Here is a 7368-nt window from a genome sequence, read left to right as displayed (position 1 = left end):
TGTGTGTGTGTGTGTGTGTGTGTGTGTGTGTGTGTGTGTGTGTGTGTGTGTATAATGAGCTATTCGTCTCAGTTTTCATCTGCCAATTCCACTCACATGGTTTTGGTAGAAGACACTGGCCCAAGGTGCTATGCAGTGGGACTGAACCCAAAATAATGTGGTTGGGAAGCAAAATTCTAAACTACACAATCATACCAGAACTTATTCCTGACCACACAGCTACACCTGTGCCTAATCACAACCCTACACCAATACCAGTACCTGTTCTTAACTATGTTGCTATATCTGCACATATATGTATGTATCCGTGTGTGTGTGTGTAGGGACATATATATATGGTACCAAGCCAGGAAAAACCAGGGCAATGATTTCCCAAGCTCACGAAATTTAGCTATAAATTATCCTGTACATACTCAATTCATTCTGTCTGTGAATAACTGAGGAAAATATTATTGTACATTCAATTCATTTGGACTTTGCTCCAAATTTTGACAGCCTAGCTATTAGGGTCAACTCAAGAAATTCTTTCTGCAGAAAGATAATGTTACTTAACAATGTTATTCTTTTGAACTCTTTATGAGTTAGAGCTGGTGTCATCGGACTATTTGAAAATAGTTTTTGTTACCTAGATGTATGTGTATGTGTGTATGTCTGTCTGTATGTATTTCAACAAATATTTATACATAGGTCATTATAAGCACATATACAAACATACAACAAATAGATACCTAAGTATATGCATACATACATACATACATACATACATATGTATGTATATGTACATTTAAATATACAATGTCCACACATACACATGCACATTCTTATACATGCATACATGCATACATACATACATACATACATACACACATACATACATACATACAAACAAACAAACAAACACAAATACCCTGTTGTTGATGTTGAAATTCTAATGAAAGAGCCTTTGATCTAGGTTAGAAGCCAACTCTTTCTCTATTGACTAGAAATCTTGAAATAAAACTGAACAATGACATATATACATACATTAATTAATTAATTACTACATTTCCCAAGAACCTATAGTGATGCTTGGAATTCAAAACAGACATCTCAGGAACAAGAAAAAGGCCACAACATGTCAGGTGATTTTGTTTCGTATTCTGACCAATCATGTGACAAATGTATTTGTGTGAGTGCCTGATTTTATTGGAAATTTCCTTGCAGTTTCCTGCTAAAATATGCTTATAAACTGACATGTGCCAGAAAGAGGAGAAAAGCTTAGCAGAGTTTGTTAGAAATATTCTTGGTTTATTGGCAGCTATGTTAAAAGAGCATCTCATCAAAAATGAAGCCTTATTTTCTTACCTTTTTCAGCACATAGACACACTTCTGGCTTAATATTTTCAGCAAATAATCTGTAGCATTAGTAGGGCAGTTGAGTTACTTTGCCCCGGCATAGCAGCACACTGAGGCTGAGTTCCTCCGCTCTTTAAAAGCTAACGGAATACACATGACAACTTCTGCCCAGAGTAATAGCGCACGCTTTTCAAAGGCATACCCAGTCGCTGTCTAAAGGTCAGAATGTTAACATCTGGTCCCCTTTCATCACTGCTTTGCTTTATCCCATTCAGATGTAGACACTAATCTATCGACGAGCTTGTGACTCGTCTAGCTTGACATGCTATGGAATTTCTACCTCGCTTCACTACCACTTCAAAACTCATTGGATATTTTAGATTTGCTGCCAGGTACTGGAACTAACTACTTTGATGTGCATTAAGGAATTAACTCATGCCTCCTACACCCTATTGTCTCTTATCTCTGTTGTGCCAGCTACTTCATGTGCGAGCAAGGAATAAATTGTTTGTTAACCAAATGCATTACCTTCTGATTTTTATCGTTACCTTTATATAAAACATGCATTTATACATTTCAAACCTGCTTACATGCACACATCTAAATATACTTCCTAAATTGGTAAAGCCCAACTCTTCATTTGCCTCTTGTTACAAATCTCAGTAATTTCTTTATATAAATAAATGTAATTTATTGAAAATGAAATATGGTGATTTGGTTTTTACATGGGATCAACATGCAGCTTAACCAAATATCCATTACCCACCTTTATCAAACCACAAATCTGCAGAGGTGACAGGATCTTCAATAGAAACTCTATTAATATTTCTTAGTCTTGTTATAGGAACTTCACCAACATAGACAATACCTTAAATTCAAAGATGCTAAACAGCAAGAACATTACCAAATCTATATGTAATTATAATTTCAGGGATCCATCTAACTTCCCCTTTAATGCACTGTGCTTAGTTCAATGATGAACTTTATCAGTATTGATATTCAATTATGTGTCACACAATTCTATGACACAGCCTTGGTAATGAATGGGAAAATAGCTGGTGTTCAAGTGAAAGTTTTATGCTATTGACCCATTTATTGTCTATGTCTACTGATATGCATATCCATTCAAACTGGTTGTTGTTGACTGGATAAAGATTGCAAAGCTTGTGGGAGAATTTTTGTCATAATGCAGTAACTTTGCTTCTTTGTAGCTTAGACCACTTTCAAATAGTTAAGGAAGGGAAAAGGAGGACAGACAGTGGAGCTAAAATGCTTGTTTGATACACTTTAGATCTCTGTTAGCATTCATTATGTCATGTCATGCATTGTACACTTCTATGTATTTTGGACATTCAACCAAATTTCAGTGAGAACATATCATCAGAGAAACAAAATGAGAGCAAGCCTTTTATATAATTTTTGCCTGCAGAACTTTTATGTTCTCTTGTTCCTCTGTGATTAAGTTCTGTAATAAATCAAGTAGTCTCTGGCAAAAATGTTGCAATTTTCTTCACTGGTTATGAATGTTAGCAAGCTAACTGATATCTGGTTGCATTAAGGATTTTGACATGGAGCAAAACAAACTGCAAGTTAAAGATATGTGGGATACAATGGAGCATGGACCACTGGACTTAGGGACTACCAACTACTTTAAGACAAGTCAAAAGAGTGAGGAAAATTGCTTCAGTATTTGGAGGATTCAATGCTTTCACTCTGGGATCTTCATTTCTGCTTTGGACTGGATTAGCTCAAGGCTCCAACACTGCTTTTCAACAGAAGTCTATAATATAATGAGGAAAACTTTATTTATTTTAATCCCCAAAATGGCCAGTTTCACAGCTACTTAATGCTCTGAAATCATAACAGTGATATATTAAATAACCTGAATATTGTCTCAATGTTATGCACACATTGAGCGGATGTCTTGTAACTGTGTGAGCTACCTGAACTTTTGCAACACTCAACTATGATGCCATCTTTGAACTCTTTTTACAAAATTATTTTGTTCAAAATAATTATGTGAAAAATACTTTCAAAAAAATATTTTTAAAAACATATTTTTGGCTGCAAATGTAATGTTCAAAACAGAAATCGGGGGGAGGTTATGTAAGGCAGGAATATGAATTTGTGAATTTTAAATATTTATTTTTATTTTATTTAACTGGATTGTAATCTCTGTTTATAACTGGAAAAATGAAATTTGCAAAATAAATTACAAATGGGCAAAGAAAAAAACAAAATGAAAAAGTTAAAATTTTGGAAGAAATAGATTTTACAAAATCATAATCTCTTACATAAAAATCCAAAGAATTTTCTGGTTAGTCATAAGTGGATGCTTATTCTGACATTCTGCTATTCACAGAAATAAGTATTACTACCATCTTGTTTACAAATGATGAGTTGCACAATGGACAAAGAATTGCAAAGACCTGTTGAGGCAAGTGAAATCGAAATCGAACCAAATTCGATGACTGGCACCCATGCCAACGTCTCCTTCATTGGACACAAAACTCGGCTTGCGAAGACCTGTTGAGGCAAGAGAAAGCGAAATCATGATGGCACCTGTACCAGTGGAGGACTAAGAGCACCATCAAAGCGTGATCGTTGCCAGAGTAATAGCACCATTTGAGCGTGATCGTTACCAGCGTCACCTTCCTGGCACTTGTGCTGGTGGCACGTGAAAAGACATTTGAGCGAGATCGTTGCCAGTGCCGCTGGACTGGCTCCTGTGCAGGTGGCACGTAAAATACACCATTTTGAGCATGGCCGTTGCCAGTACTGCCTGACTGGCCTTCGTGCCGGTGGCACGTAGAAGCACCCACTACACTCTCAGAGTGGTTGGCGTTAGGAAGGGCATCCAGCTGTAGAAACTCTGCCAAATCAGATTGGAGCCTGGCGTAGCCATCTGGTTCGCCAGTCCTCAGTCAAATCGTCTAACCCATGCTGGCATGGAAAGCAGACGTTAAACGATGATGATGATGATGATGATGATGGCAACTGTTACATGTTATTGCTCTTGATATAAAATGTGAGTAGACTTGTCAAACATGTTCTTAATGAAAAGCCAACCTTGACCTCTGATACAATACTGACAGGACTTAGAGAAAAGTCTCTTAGATGTTACACAATAACATTGTTTACTCTTGGAAGTGCCTTAGGAGCTGACACATAGTATGTGTAATTATAAAATATATTTATAAAACGGTAATGAAGACAATTTAATTAATCTTAGTAGTCATCACATATAAATAATGGTTATAATTATATTTATTTATTGTGTGTTGGCCGAGATGTTTATATCCTATATGCCATTTGTTTTGAAGGAAGGTGAAGGTAGGCACAACTGGCATTTTAAAACGTACACCGACAACTCTGTCAAAATGTCAATATAGAAAAGTGTAATGAGAACTGAAAAAGAACAAGAGTAATCCATCGAACTCTTGTTGTTCTCGTTCGGTTTATGAGCAATGTTGTAGTTTATGTTCTTAAAATATATTCATGTTCGTAAAATATATTCACGAAAAGTTTTGTTGAAACAAGAAAAGTTATATGCTCATAGACATACTGATCGATTTTATATATATTAATATCTTAATGGTCAAATCACTGCAAACTTTTGATTATTTTTTCCGTGTGACTTTTTGTCTATTGATTATTCAATATAATTATATTATATTTAATAGCAAGATTTTAATAACAAGGAGAGAATAATTTTTGATATACAATAAAAAAAAAAAATTGTGGCTGGAACACCTTTGATCAGGTCTCCTCGATAAAACTCATCTGGTCCTAAACAATAAAAATGCCGTCTTTTATTTCATTCAAAATGAATAATCAATATAAAGAAAACCAGAAATGGACAGTGATTTGACCATTAATGTATTTATGTATATAATCGATCTCTGTCTATGACCATATACCTCTTTTATATTTTATTTAAACAAAACTCAATTTTGTGTATATATTTTACACCCGTAAACTACAGCACTACTTGTTTTCCGTTCCATAATTGTATTTTATATTTCATAGGCATATTGTCGTGTGTGTATATTTTAAATATATTATTTTTTATTCACTAATAAATTACTCTAATAAACAAAGCAAAATTTTAATAGTCTCCATGGAAGTTCCAACAATCCCAAATTGACTTAACACTGTCTCTCAGAAGAGGGAGAGCAGCAACCAATAGTTTAAGAAACTAGATGCTGGACCAACATCTGTGGACTTTGGAGAGAGACTTTTAATGGTTACTTGACCTATTAGAAACAACAGCCAAATTCCCTTCAAATAAAATTCAGTTGTCATAAAAAATTATGAAGGACATATTGGCTGATGTAGTTTCAGACATACTAAGCTTAAAAAGAAGAAAGAGATGGGTCATTATAGGCCTGCTCAATCAATGTTGACAGTGCTAAACAGCAATAATAATATGAGTAATTCAACAATAACGAAAGAAAAAATAAGAACAGTCTATTGTTTTCCAATTATCATGTTTTATTTGTTAAAAGTTTGAAACAGAACACAACTGTTCCAAAGAACAAAAGCAAAGTGACACAGGACAGCTCTGTTCATTGTAGATGAGTGTGTGTCAAAACAGAATCAAGAATATATTTGTGATAGGAGGTGTTTTTTTTTTACAACACTGCATTTTGATAGTCATAACTGCGGAGTCTTGCCAATTGCAAGAATTTTCCCAGTAGTCAAGCTTTGCAACTCTTGTTGCTAAGTTCCTGACATTTAGATTGTTTGCTATTGAGTTCTCTACATTTTTCTCTTCAGATCCGGCCTCTTTTATAGCATTCTAGAAATCTAACTGGACAGATATGTGGTGATATCATTACTTGAAAATCTGCAATGTAATTAATATAGTTTTATCGGCCACACTTTTTCTGACATCATTACTCAATATTAAAGATCCTGTTTGTGCCTTCAAAAACCTTTTAATTGGAAAGAAAACAGTGAGGATTCAAACTGAGGCAGGGGTCAGCTACATCTCTATTTCAACTGTACAAAAATTTCCAGTTATTCTAACTCAATGTGTACCCTGTTCATTCTACTGAATTAATCTGATGTCTACATTAATCTCCAAACTTATTTATTCACAAACAAGTGTTTGTCCCGTGTGTCCCTCTTAAATCTTTAACTACTGATCCCACTACTTTCATAGCCTCACATCTATCAACCACTCCTCTCTGTTATATCAACTCTCTTTCCACTCCTCCTTTCTCTTTTCTTAATATACTATGCTGTCCATAAAAGTAGGAGAGGTATCTCTTTTTATACTCTCTCTCTTATTATCTACAACGAGGAATGATACTGGACCTGTATACATTCCCCCATCATCCCTAAACTCCCCTCCCACCATCATCCCTAAAATCTATGGATATTCTTCATAGTGAATTTTAGCATTTATATGTGTGTATGTTTGTGAGTGTACATGTCTGTGTGTGAGTATATGTGTTAGTGTGTGTGTCTTTTTGGAGATATAAATGACAGGAAAGTGGCGAAAGTTGATCTTCCAATTGAATCAAAGAAACTATGTTTTTGCTGTCTTTTTCCTCCTTTGCTAATGCTATATTTGTCAGTCAAAGCCCCTGCCAGAAAAAATTTATTTGGAAGAAAATGATGCTCCCCTCTATTGCAACTCAGAGTTTCTTACCATATGCAATTGTACAGACAATAAAAAAAGTCTATTTAGTATGCTCCAAGAGAGAACACTTTTGAGATTAGTATTTATTGATCAACAATGGTTAGGTGATGGACTATCAGGCGCAGAAAGAGAAATATGATTTAGTTCAACTCACTCTGTAGCAAAAATGCAATGAACAATATAATCAAGAACTTTGTAAGCTGACACTTCCCAATAACACTAAAAAATGACAAGCTCTTCAATGTAAATACTGTTAAGATTAGCTACAGTTGCTTGGATATCATTGTTTCCCAGATGTGACATTTCAATGTAAAACACATTACTAAATACTTCACTCATCCTAACAGCCATCTTACAACTGCAGCACTATCCAAATTTTCCCT

The sequence above is a fragment of the Octopus bimaculoides genome, chromosome 5 (assembly GCF_001194135.2).
Source record: "Octopus bimaculoides isolate UCB-OBI-ISO-001 chromosome 5, ASM119413v2, whole genome shotgun sequence".
Taxonomy (NCBI): Eukaryota; Metazoa; Mollusca; class Cephalopoda; order Octopoda; family Octopodidae; genus Octopus; species Octopus bimaculoides.
This window is presented reverse-complemented; position numbering follows the sequence as displayed.